We start from the raw sequence: 13,470 nt of genomic DNA, 5'->3' as shown, positions 1-13,470 counted from the left end.
AATTGGAGATCGTGTCTGGTTATCTACCAAAAATATTCGTTTGAAGGTTCCATCTATGAAATTCGCCCCTCGTTTTATTGGTCCATATAGGATCATTCAAGTTATCAATCCAGTATGTGTTAAACTTCTTCTTCCTAAGAATCTTCGGATTTCCAATGCCTTCCATGTGTCCTTACTCAAACCTCTTATTATCAATCGTTTCTCGACTCCTCCCTCAGCACCGCAGCCAGTTCAAGTTCATCAGGAGGAGGATTTCGAGATTACTGAGGTATTGGATGCAAAAATTTCGCGAGGAGTCCTCCGTTTCCTCGTTCATTGGAAGGGCTTTGGTCCTGAAGAGCGTTCATGGATCAAAGCTGAAGATCTTAATGCTCCTGCCCTTCTGAAGAAGTTTTATTCCAAAAATCCGGACAAGCCCGGTTCCAGGCGTTCTGTGCCCACCTTTAAAAGGGGGGGTACTGTCACTCACCGGACTGTGAGTGCTTCTTCCCGGACTATTAGGAACCGTGGACGTCCTCTATCCTGAGGGACTGCGCATGCGCAGCCCTTTCCAAACCTTCAGTGTATGTTCCTTTAACTTAATTGGCAGATCAGGCAACCTCCCTATATTAAGCACCTGTGGTCATCACCACATTGCCTGATCTTGGAGTCTCATTCCCCATGAGTCTCTGAAGGTGTTCCTGTGTTTCCTTGTTCATTCAGCCCTGCTGATTCCTGTGGTTTCCAAACCACTTCTACCTCTGTGGTTTCCAAACCACTTCTGCTACTGTGGTTCCCATACCACTTCTACCATCTACTATATCATCGTGACTGTGAGCTGATTCCTATCCGCTGCCTCCGTGCACTACAGTCTTCTAATCACTTCAACTCTACCATGTATCATTGGGACTGTTAGCTGATGCCTATCCGCTGCCTCCGTGCATTACAGGCTTCAACCACATCCACTCACCTGTTCATGATTGTGACTGCCAGCTGATTCCTATCCGCTGCCTCCGTGCACTACAGTCTTCAACCTGCAACCCGTCTGTGTTTCATCGTGACTGTTTAGCTGATTCCTATCCGCTGCCTCTGTGCGCTTCAGTCTTCAGTCCTTGTCTACTCTACCGTGTTTCCTTGAGTCTGCTGCCACTATTGCTACCCGCTACTCTCCGTGATCATCTGTTCCAGTTCAACTCTGCTCCGGTGTCCCATCGTTACTGCACCTGCTGGTTGCTATTGGTTACCTCCGTGTTCCCGCAGAGACCCGCTGCTGTTACTTCTCAGCGCTACTCATCCATCTACTGCTGATCCGCTCTCCACGCCTTCCTGTGTTCCCTGCTGGTCTACCTACCTGTGCGCTGCACCTGCTAGACCCCTGCTTCACCCATCCAGGGACTTGTATCCTGCTGGCCTCCTGCCCTTCAGGTATTTCTGCACTCCTGTCTGACTGCCTTCTCCTGAACCACGGTATGCATACTTCCCATTGACTGTGCTGTGTATTGCATACCTTGCTGGACTGTGTTGGTTCTCCTCTGGAGTGTACTATCCGCTGAGTCTATTGCCATCATTGACTGTGTTGGTTCTCCTCTGGAGTGTACTATCTGCTGACTCTACTGCCATCATTGACTGTGTTATCTCATGCCGGATTACTTCAAGAGACTTTCTATACTGGCAGTGTTGTTCAGTCATTTATACATTTATATTGTGCATATTACTGTGGATCAAAGTCAAGGTGCCCGTGTATATATTGTGTTGCAGTCTCTCCCCGTGCACCTCCTCACATATATATTCAGTAGTACAACTTGCTAGTGGCAGACCACTGACTCCTGTTTACAGTTTCACCTGTTCCAGTATCCTCTCACATAGCAGTGGTACAACTTGCTAACGCAGACCACTGACTCCCCGGATACCTCCACTTGGATTCCATTCCTTCACTCAGACAGCGGTACAACTTGCTATCCGCAGACCGCTGACTCTCATCACCTCCTTGTTTCTGTTGGACATTCCTCCTCACTATAGCAGTGGTACAACTTGCTACCGCAGACCACTGACTACCTTCACGTGTCCTTTGTCCATACAGTTCCTCGTGTATTACTACCTCCATATTGCCAGTGCTGCTAGTCATAGACTTTCCTGAGCATCTCATCACCTGCTATTTCCTGTTCCGTGATCACCCTGCTACCAGAGTACCATATTACCACCTATACTGCTCTGGTAAGCCTATCACCTGGTGATCCCTGGGTAAAGACTCCTAGTGCCCGTGACAACTAATATATATACCATGTACGGTGCTGCTAACAACATACATGCTATACATGTGGCACCTTATGAATGAAAGATGATATTAATAATAATAAATAATAATAATAATAATAAAAGGAAATATCTTGCTTTGCTAAAGCAGGTAAAACAAGATCTCTCTTTGCAGATATATTTAATAGCTTCTCTCACATAACCATAAAAGTATAATGTTGTATACATCTTGCTTATTAAACTAAGACATGTCAAACATGATATACCTATCATGTTCCAATCCAAGGTTTATCAAAGTTCCAGATATCGGTTCGAATCTATGTTAAGCTACCAACTGGTTGCTTCTGTGGTGGCTATATAATTTTGATATTGGGGTTTTAATATCTTTGTTCAAGCTAATGGCTACCGTTTGGTTGTGGCTTGTATGACTGTGTTCTCTCATAGTAAAAAAAAATCCAGTTGCCTTAAAAAATAGTGGAAAAAAAAAGTATGTTAGGACTTGAACACATGACTCCCCAACAGAAATTTCCTTGTGGAGTATTTCAAAACAGCTGTACTCCAAGAAAAGTAATTAGGCTCTATTTAAACTATACTTACAAACGTGATCATTATTTTATGAACAGTTAAATAAAAAGTCCACCCATTTCTCTGAATACCTTTAAAACTGGTAGCAATCTATATATTTTTTTTTACTACACAGACAAAAAATAGTAAATTTTTAGATTTTAATTTATTTACTTTCCACGGGGATCAAGGGCTTGCTAATTTAACATTTTCTTGTTGTTGAGCACAAATATTTCCAGGCTGTGTAGCAAAAAGGTCAAGACAGAATATAATTTACACATAAAAATTATATTTTCCCAGCACAGAAATAATGTTTGTTTTGTGTGATAAAATTTCAAGAAGCTATGTACCATCACTAAGTGAAAAAAATAAATAAAAGTCTTTGTCCTTTTAAAGGAAAAGACTGTCGTCTATTGCAAGACCACAGAGACAATCATGACTGGTGTACGTTAGTTATTTATATTAATGTGATTTCTCCAAGAAACAAAAAGGGGATACAGATCTTCCATATTTCCAATTTCCATAACTAATTTCTGAAATATTCTTTTGATAAAGAAATATATTTTCTGTGTGATGTTGGATCATGCAGAGCAGGGGAAAATGAGAAAAAACATATTGTATTCAGGTTTGTCTTGCATCCCATTTCTGTGTGCTGACATTGCATCCATATAGGTCATACAAATGCACTTTAGTCTGAAAAGGCAACTGGATTGGTGTCTTCCCCAGTAATGACATCCATTTTATTACGTTCATTTGTTATATTTCTTCAGTAGCTGTTGTGTTGAGATTAACTGCATAAGTGGTCTGCAGCTGTCTGTTATGAATTAAGGGAGTTTAATCAAAGTATTTCTAATGTACAGCATAATGATAATACATGGGGGAAGTACTATTTAAGAGATAATGATGGCTTCAGAAGATCACTGTTGTAATGTTTAGTGCATATGCCTTCAGCATTGAATTTGTTGTTGTTCTGAATATGCTTAATGGATCTGTGAAAAGCTGCCTAATGTGGGATTGTTTGATGGGGCTGACAGAGCTGGAATTAGCCCATTGCTGTTTACTGCATACAGCCATTAAGATTAATTGCTGCCAGATAATTTTGACTTTTTTTTATCTCCAGCAAAACGTGTCACTAATGGGTTTATAAATTGGTTCACTATTACTATTAGTATAGCTATAACAGGAGAGGCGATCAGCAGCTCACTCTGCAGATAAATATAAAGATATTATAAAATATTAGGTGAGTTGCTCGTTTTAAGACATCGAATGGACTGATATATGATACTCATTAAGCTTTGGTCTAGGTTTCTGTTAAAGCTAATAGATGGTACAAAGTCTTATTTGATGTGTCATTAATAGCTCAATATTTCTTTGCAAAAATAGATTGATATTTTTTGGTTCATTGTACTGTACATCAATGCCGATTTTGAAATATTGCATCTTGAAGATCTGTAAAAGAGATGAGTAAGAACCTAATTGTCTTGCATAGTTGAGGCTGACAAACTGGGAATTTGGCCAAATGTTTAGCCAAACCTTTCATGGTTCTCCTCTTCACTTTGTTACCACAACATTTTATTACACTGCTAAAGAGATGGAGAAAAACACATTGATAATGACTTGAATTTACTATTCCTGATTCTGAGTGTTGTACCTACCACACTTCCTCACACTGCCCACAATGTAATTGCAATTGGGGTAGCGACAGTAGCAACCTGACTACAATATTTGGCAAATGAGGCTGGCATATGATAAGGGTTTTAACTATGTTTAGAAAGACATTAGGGTGGTCATCATTTGGTTCTATTTCACTGTCAGAGCTGGTTGTTTGGTCAAAAGTATATGGAAATGTGTAGTTTGCTCAGGAAAATTCTAGATGATGAGAACATTTGGTCAGGAGTCTTAAAGGCACAAATTAAATTATCATATCACAATATGGAATACATACACTTATACACACTAGGCACTACATATACATATATTATCCAGTGTTTCTACTCTGGTCAAACAAAGCCGTGCTATAAGTACAGGTTGAGCGGGCCCTTTGTCACTACTTGCAGTAAAATAAAATGCTTGTTGCATATGATATTGATATGGAGAAGACATTCATAGAGATTCGGTGCAATCTGTGTGGATAATTGTCCCTATAATAAGTGTCAAGAGACATGGCAAAATATTTAGACAGAATTTCTTGCTAAGAGTAAGGAGGTTTGTGTCTTCTTATGTCCCCCATCCAACAAAGAAGAATACCAGACTGTTTTGCCAGCTTATTATATGCTGGTTCATCCATAAAGTGTACTAGAGGAATATCTCCTTCTCATCAAGGACAGTACAACTTCAAGGAAACAAGTTTGTGAATGTGTTCCTGAAGCTTCCCTTTCTTGCGGAGATGAAATCACAAATTCTGTGAAAGGAGAGAAATAACAAGATTTTGCATGAACCATAGGAAACGTTATGAAAAGCAATGCTGTCTCTGCCAGCCCAGCCCATTCTAGAAAGTTAGTTGTTTAGGCTTTTATTCATATTCCTCCTTCATCTCCTAATGTTCTTCCCACTTAAGTTAAGTCCATCTCCCCCCAAACATTAACAACTAGTGTTCAGTCATCTTTTTCTATTACTCAGTGAAGTTGTGTATCTATTCAGTTAGTCCAATTGATAAGAATACAAAATGTTCCTCTGATTCCAGCATTCAATAGGGCTGCCTCTCTCCTGGGCAGAGCAAATGGAGGCATAAGAGCTTCAGAGAAGAGGGGTAACCTTGAAAGAAGAAGATCTTGAAACAGAATTTGAAGAATTAACAGAAGGAGGGTGAGCCAAAGTAACGTTTAGGATATCAGCTAAGAGACATGCCCCTGACAGTGATAGATGTGTTAAAGGACAGGAGAAAGTCTCCTATTAATAAATGGTGTAAGCTCAGTTGAATGGCTGGTAACCAGAGCAGTATTTCAGGGATCTGTCATGAGCCCTGTTTTTTATTGTATTTATTACTGATTCATTACTGATATTACTTGTGGTCTACAATGAAAGCTATTTATTTATATAAACGATACCAAAATTTATAATAGCGAAGATAACAAAAAGGGTAAATCAAATGCACAGTGATTTAGAGAAACGATGAATGGACTAAATCTTACATTTAATACACCAAAGTGAAAAATAATGCATATGAGATATAAGAATGTAAAAACAGGCTACACAATGAATGTAATGGCAACAACAACAGAGGAATGGGACCTTATATTTATACTCTAGGATGAAATGAAGGTAAGCAAGTAATGTACCTAAACAGTGGAAAAAGTCAATACTTAGTTGTATCGGAAGAGGTATTAGTAGCAGGAAGAGGATGGTTATATTGCTGTTTCATAGGTCAGTGGTTAGATTGCACATTGAGTTCAGTGTACAGTTCTAGGGGAAATGTACTACATTAGTAAAATAGAAAAAAATTCAGACAAGGGCTATCAAAAATGGTGAATGAGCTGTATAACAAAACTTTTCATGAAGAATTGAAGGGTTGAGCATGTACAGCGTAGAGGAGAGAAGGGACTGAGGTGATATGATAGAAACATTCAACTATATCAATAGTATTAATAGAGTTCAGGAAGGCAGTCATTTTTTAAAAAGAAGGATTTCTAGAACAAAGGAATAAACTTTAACATTGGAAAGAAGCTGACTGCAAGATAACAAATACAAAAACTTCTTGTTATGGAAGGGGTGATAAATCCCTGGAATATTCTCCAAGCAGATGTGGACATACAGTAAAATAATTCCAGAATGCATGGGACAAACATATTGTTATTATTAAGTCTTAGATAGATAGAATTTATTAACAAGAAAATAAAATCTACCAACCTTTCATCGAGAAATATACACACAAAAAGGGCAGACTAGATAGAGTGCAAGTTATTTTCTACCATCAAATTATATGTTTCTGACTCTAATCCAAAACTAGGGCATGTATCATTGGTTATAAAATTAAAATATAGACACAAATTATTTCTCAATGATATGATGAATTTTAACAAGGTGCAATGTGACTATGTGTAACATATGCAAATATATTGCTGCTGATCCCACCTCTGAGCTTTGATGAAAATCTGATCAGTGAATGTTTTGAAAAGGATGTAGATAGAAGCTAATATGAAGACGGCATATGCATATTTAGCATGCTCCTGTTTCTTTATTTGGCAGGTAGAAAACTAGATAAAGATTTTCCCATGTCTCCAGTTTGATTTGACAAGGTTCCTTAGTGGACGTCTACTGTATAAGCAGTCTGTCTCTTTTTTGAAGAAGGTGCGAATTTAATACATTTCAAATGTACTGTATGCAATCACATCTTTCAAAGTTGCAGACAGATGGATGATGCAATTAAAATTCCAAATCAATGTAATCAAGATCACCAAAGAACAAATACATTTGTCAGCATGGTAAATGCAATAGATAAGGAAGGTGTTTTGACATCAGGCTTTTTAAATCATTTCGTTAAAATTCAAATTTAAATCCATGCATATTTTGTGGTTTTGCTGAAACCGATGCTGAAACGAAGGTGAAGTGATTGGTTTCCACAAGAATTGAACACTCTTGGAAATTGTGGCAGGGCTATATGAGCCAACAAAAATGACTTACAATACATGGCATATTTTAGTTATCACTGCTCCCAGTTTAGATAAGCTATGCTCCTGTCCTGAAAGCAAAAAACATTGTTGTGGTCAGTTTTAAAGAGTTTTAAACTTTTTGTAAATTAAGATAGGTGTAGGAATAATGTTTATTTATATGCTTATTTTGATAACTACTATAATGTATGTATTTCAAATTGTTAGCATAGATGAAAAAAGGACAGGCCACAAAACTAGCAAATGACTGTTGGCTGTGATGTTTGTTTGTTTCTGCGGTGTAAGAAGCAGTTTGTATGATTTGCTTAATAATAGAAACATGTTCTTTACATTTCTCACACCTGGACAATGTACTGAATTATCTGCTACTAAGAAAATGTCTAGGCCTTTAGGCATATGTATCCTGAATTTAGCAATCATGAAGCTAAGTTCACTCATTTCACCATATTAAGAATATTTGCTGCGTTTGTTAGTGTAATTCATATTTTGGTATAATCTGTGTGTTTGTATGTTTCATATACAATATTAATAAATGGACTAGAGTCATATGGTCATTATAGGTGGACCACCGTGTCGGGCCTCGAGGTACAATTGAGGGGTGTATCACTAAAATGGACACTTTGGATCCAGACACTCCCCATATTATCATTATAATTGCCATATTTGCCAAAAAAACAGGGGGGGTGATCAAGACCTTGACCGTATGCCTTTAGTATTTATAGTAATGTATGTAGTAAAATTGTACTTGGTAATATCTTTGAAGTAGGACTTATGTAACCTAATGTAAGTATTTCATTTAGTCTGGAAGCTAATTAAATTTCCATTTGTTTGGCTGTCTAATGTAAACTAGTCCATTCAGTGCAAAGTAACACATTTTTTTGTATATGAAACCTTTTTAGTTAAAACACATGTAAACTTCTGTAGATGTAGTCACACAATGCATTCTTTAAGTAATTCAATAAGCCAAAAGAAAATAAAGCAACTGGCTATTGAAAATGGCAGCTAAAATGATAACGTATGGCAAACTACAGTAATAAGCATCTTGTTGGGGGGAAAAAATGGTGCTGCCGAGGCAAATGATGCAAATCATGCTGAAGTATAAATGAGGATATGTTAATTAAGTACGTCCTCATGGACATAGTATTACATTCACCTGACCCATTTAAACCTGCAGTATTTTGGGGAGCACAATTTATGAGGCAATGAAAATTGCTTAAAGGACGAAAATACATTTGAAGCAGCATTTTTGAACTATTGAAATATAATTACATTAATTGGCACACTGTAATAACGTAAGGATAAATGTGACTCTCTTATTTGTTACCAATTAAACAACTGTTTGCATTCAATTTTATGAAACACTCTAAAGACGGTACCAAATTATTTCTTGATATACTAGCTCTGCTTAATATAGTCAATATAGGACTCCTTTTCTTTCTGTCAGGCTTTTTTGGCCACTTGATAAATCAATCTTTGTCACGGTCTAGTGCTGCACCATGAGTTAAAACTAAGAATAAAAAGTCTGCATATTTTAGACAGTGCTTTTGATACAAGTGCTTGTATTTCAGAACTATATATTTTTCAGACTATCAATTATTATTTTTGAGCTTTGCATCTTGACTCTAGGGAGCCGTTAGCAAGCTGAGAAAAAAAATCAATCGAGTTTTACAACTTTTACCTTGGCACGTATCCAACCCCTTATCTAACTAGGCTGTTAATCTATCTTTTTCTGTTTAGTAGGTGCTTTCTGAGTAAATGTGACTTCAATTCAGAAAATAAAATACAGCATAAGATATGATACCCTCTCTCTCTATATAATCTAAAGTATTCTATATTGTGCCATAGAAATATATATATATATACATATATGTATGTATATCTTTGTATATCATCATCATCACCATTGATTTATATAGCGCCACTAATTCCACAGCGCTGTACAGAGAACGCACTCACATCAGTCCCTGCCCCATTGGGGCTTACAGTCTAAATTCCCTAACACACACACACACAGTATATATATATTATTATACACAAATACACACACACAGTGGTAGTAATTTTGCAACAGGCAAAAGAATCATTGTGCATATTTCTATTTCTTTTGATATATTTGATTTTTTACATATGATACATTTCACATATCTGTAAAGTAACTAAATTCAATGTTAATGTTGAATTTAAACAATGCTGGAATAGAGGGGAACAGTTTAATTCACTTGACTAAAGATATGAACATGTAAAATTCATTTTTCAGAGTTTACCTACCTGACATTCCACTTCCGCTCTATTAAAAAGCAGATTATTAGCATTTCCTCTTCATTACAGACAGGTGAAGCCAAAGTTAAAAAGTTATGGATGCAAACATTTGAGTTGCTGTGATATCTTTGGCCCGATCCTTGTGCATGAATCAACCAATCCAGAAGTGGATTTTTGCACAGGTAATTGCTAGTCAGGGGTATATTTACGGGTTTCAAAAAGTGAATCTGTTGCCTATAGCAGCCAATCATATTCTAGCTTTAATTTTTTTAGTATATTCTACAAAATGACAACAATTATTATTATTATTTATTTATTTATATAGCGCAAGGTTTCAGCAGCGCCGTACACATACAAAGTACAACAGTGGCTCGTACCGGGTACAACAAAATAGAACAAGAGTAAAACCAAAATTCCAAACAGCTCCAAGGACAGCGAGTACAGTGGCTTAGGAGAAGAAGAGGAATGGAGCTGGATGAGGCGATCAGTGCAGAGGAGAGGCGACGGTCATTGGCCGAGCGCAGGGAACGAGCGGGAGTGTGGATTGAGAGGAGGTTAGAGATATGAGGGGCAGTGGAGTGGAAGAGGGTCTTGTGAGGCGTTTAGAGGAGTCAGTGTAAGGCAAGGCAGAGAGGGGAGGCAGAGTAGGAGTGGCGTGAAAGAAAAATAAGTCTTGCAGCCGCATTGAGAATAGAGTGAAGGGGGTCGAGACGGTAGTGGAGAAGGCCGGTGTGGAGAAGGTTACAATAATCAATGTGGGGGGCAAAAAAGAGGGAGGAGTTGAGGGTAACACCCAGGCAGCGGAGTTGGGGAACAGGAGAGATGATGGTGTTATTAAGGGTGATGGAGAGATCAAGGTAGGGTGAGGGTTTAGAAGGAGTTAAAACTAGTTCAGTTTTATGTTGAGTTTGAGAAAATGTGAAGACATCCAGGAGGAGATGGCTGAAAGGCAGTCAGAAATGCAAGAGAGGGGGGAGGGAGTCCGGAGAAGAGATGTAGAGTTGAATGTCATCGGCATAGAGGTGATACTGGATACCAAAGGAGGAGATGATATCGCCCAGGGAGATAGTGTAGAGTGAGAAGGCCGAGAACAAAGCCCTGAGGGACTCCAACTGGGAGGGTGGTGAGGGGTGAGGAAGACTCATGGGTGGAGACCAAGAAGGAGTCGTTAGCAAGGTAGGAGGTGAACCATGTGAAGACAGTGCCAAAGAGCCTGAGGGAAAGAAGGGTCTGCAGAATGAGGGGGTGGTCTACGGTGTCAAAGGCTGCAAAGAGGTCCAAGAGAATCAACAGGGAGAAGTGATCCCTGGATTTGGCCAAGAGGAGGTCATTAGTAACTTTGACCAGGGCGGTTTCAGTGGAGTGGAGAGGGCGCAATCCAGATTGGAGGGGGTGGTGAAGGAGAGAGCTATCTGAGAGGTGAGTGGTGAGGCGGTTGCATACAATCCGCTCGAGTATTTTGGAGGCATAGGGGAAAAGTGATATAGGGTGGAAATTAGCGAGAGAGGTGGGGTCAAGGTTGGATTTCTTAAGAATAGGGGAGATAAGGGCGTGTTTGAAGGAAGAGGGGACAATGCAGGTGAAGAGAGACAGATTAAAGAGGTATGCAAGGCGGGAGCAGGCAGTGGGGGAGAGGGAGCGAAGGGATGGGATCCAGTTGACAGGCAGAAGGGGGTAGAGGAAAGAAAGACAGAGTGGACTTCATCACCTGATGTAGGGTGGAAGGAAGAGTGGCTGGAGAGTGAGGCAAGGAAGGGATGTCAAATCTGATAGTCGTAAATTTAGTGGAGAAAAAGGAGGAAAATTCCGTGTTAGACGGGAGAGCGGGATGGGCTAGGGGTAGAGAGGAGAGGGTTGAATGTGGCAAAAAAGTGGCAGGGATTGGAGGACTGAGAAGAGATTAGGGATTTAAAGAAAGATTGTTTGGCAAGGGAGAGGGCAGAATTGTAGGAGTAGAGGATTAACTTAAAGTGAAGAAAATGAGCCAGGGAGCGAGATTTTCTCCAATGACATTCAGCAGCACGAGTACACTTCTGAAGGTAGAAACTTGGAGTGCCATGGTTGGCGTAGCAGCTGGCGACAGCAGACAGAAGAGGCAGGGGCCAGAGGATCCAGGGCAGAGGTGAGGGAGAGGTTGTAGAGGCAGGTCGCCTGGTCAAGGCATGACAAGGTAGGAAGAGGGGAGAGAAGAGTTTCAAGAGAGGAGAAGAAAAAGGTAGGGTCCAGAGCATTGAGGTTGTGCCTAATAAGGGTGGATGTTGGGGTTCAGGGGAGGATGACAGAGTGAAGGAAAGGAGATGGTGGTCTAAAAGAGGGAAGGGGGAATTAGAGAAGTCAGAGTCAGGGAGAGCAAAGCACTGCTGAACGAGCAGTGAACAGAACAAACAAGTGCTGGCGATTGCTGAATCGGAGTTTGTAAGTAAAGAATCCAGGTACTTTTCCATTCCGTTTTCAACAATACTGAGCGACATCTGCGATTTAGTGTATACACTAACCTTACTTTGGGGCTCAATATGGAGTACTGACTTTCTGGGACAGTTGTTTCCTACTTCCAGGAGTATCTAATATTGTCTGAGCCATATGTGGAATGCAGCATATGTTTGTTACGATCTCTTCAACTGTGCAAAATGCATCACTAATACTGTCTAACACCATATAATATGCACTCCTTATGTTTTACAAAAGTAAAAGAGCGCAGTGCAAATGTTGTTTTGTGATGCAATGTGTCCACTTTTGTACAAATGTGACCTCTTCTACAGTTGGTGTAGATAAGACCTTGTCCTTTACTTTTAGTGGGACACATTTTGGACCGTCAAATTTCACTTTTTCTTGATTTAAGACATAACTGAAGAGCTAAACTGAGCACATTTTTAGTAGAAAAATGAAGATGTTGAAATTAACGGAGGTTGGTAGTTCTATAGGGTTAATAGTCTTGACTTTCAAATTAAATTTTTACTGTATTCACCAAGTGCTTGTGACAAACCCAAAAAAGTAGATGCACGTCACTTTGATGGGGGCTAAGAAGAGGATGTGACCGTTTGCGCAATTAAAAAGGCATAATGCATTAAAAAACATAATGGGTGAATCTCCTGTGTATGAACATGACACTCAAATTGACTCATTCCTACATGAAAAATACACTATTTTATAAATTACTACCATTATGACCTGGTTGGGATGGATATTTCTCTTATGCTAATTAATTCCATTAGAGGTGTAATATGTGTAACTTTTTTAGCACTGTTAACCCACTTTCCTCCTAAATTTCTGGGATATATCTGTTCTGTTTTGATCTTATTTCCACCATGCCATACTATTATACTATACCTACTACATCCATATTCCTGCTGTACAGTATGCATAATTTGCTTATATTGCTTTACTTTACATTTTGGCAGCTGTGTTGCAATATGTAATTTAATTACATGACAATGAGAGGCGATTTATGTTTTATCACTGAGGCCTTATCTTGATTTGTATATGGGATTGACAATAGGCAGCTCCTCCTTGAATACGTTTTCATTCTTTAGGTTGTCTTATCCTGCTCCAGTATAGCACTGAAAGCTGCAGAACATAGTTTTATCCCATCGTTTGTGACTACTAGTATATGTTGCCAACACAAATTGTTTTATACGATAAGCTCCAGTAACACAACAGCTAAGCTGAGATTGTTTCAATTAAGTTCAATTAAGCTGTTTTGCATGATTAAAGAATTTTGTACCTATGAAACATTTAGTATGCTCAACTCATTAACTCCCACTGTGCACTTAATTCGATATTATGTTATGATGAAATTAATGTATGCTAC

This window comes from Mixophyes fleayi, chromosome 2, assembly GCF_038048845.1.
Source record: "Mixophyes fleayi isolate aMixFle1 chromosome 2, aMixFle1.hap1, whole genome shotgun sequence".
Taxonomy (NCBI): Eukaryota; Metazoa; Chordata; class Amphibia; order Anura; family Limnodynastidae; genus Mixophyes; species Mixophyes fleayi.
This window is presented reverse-complemented; position numbering follows the sequence as displayed.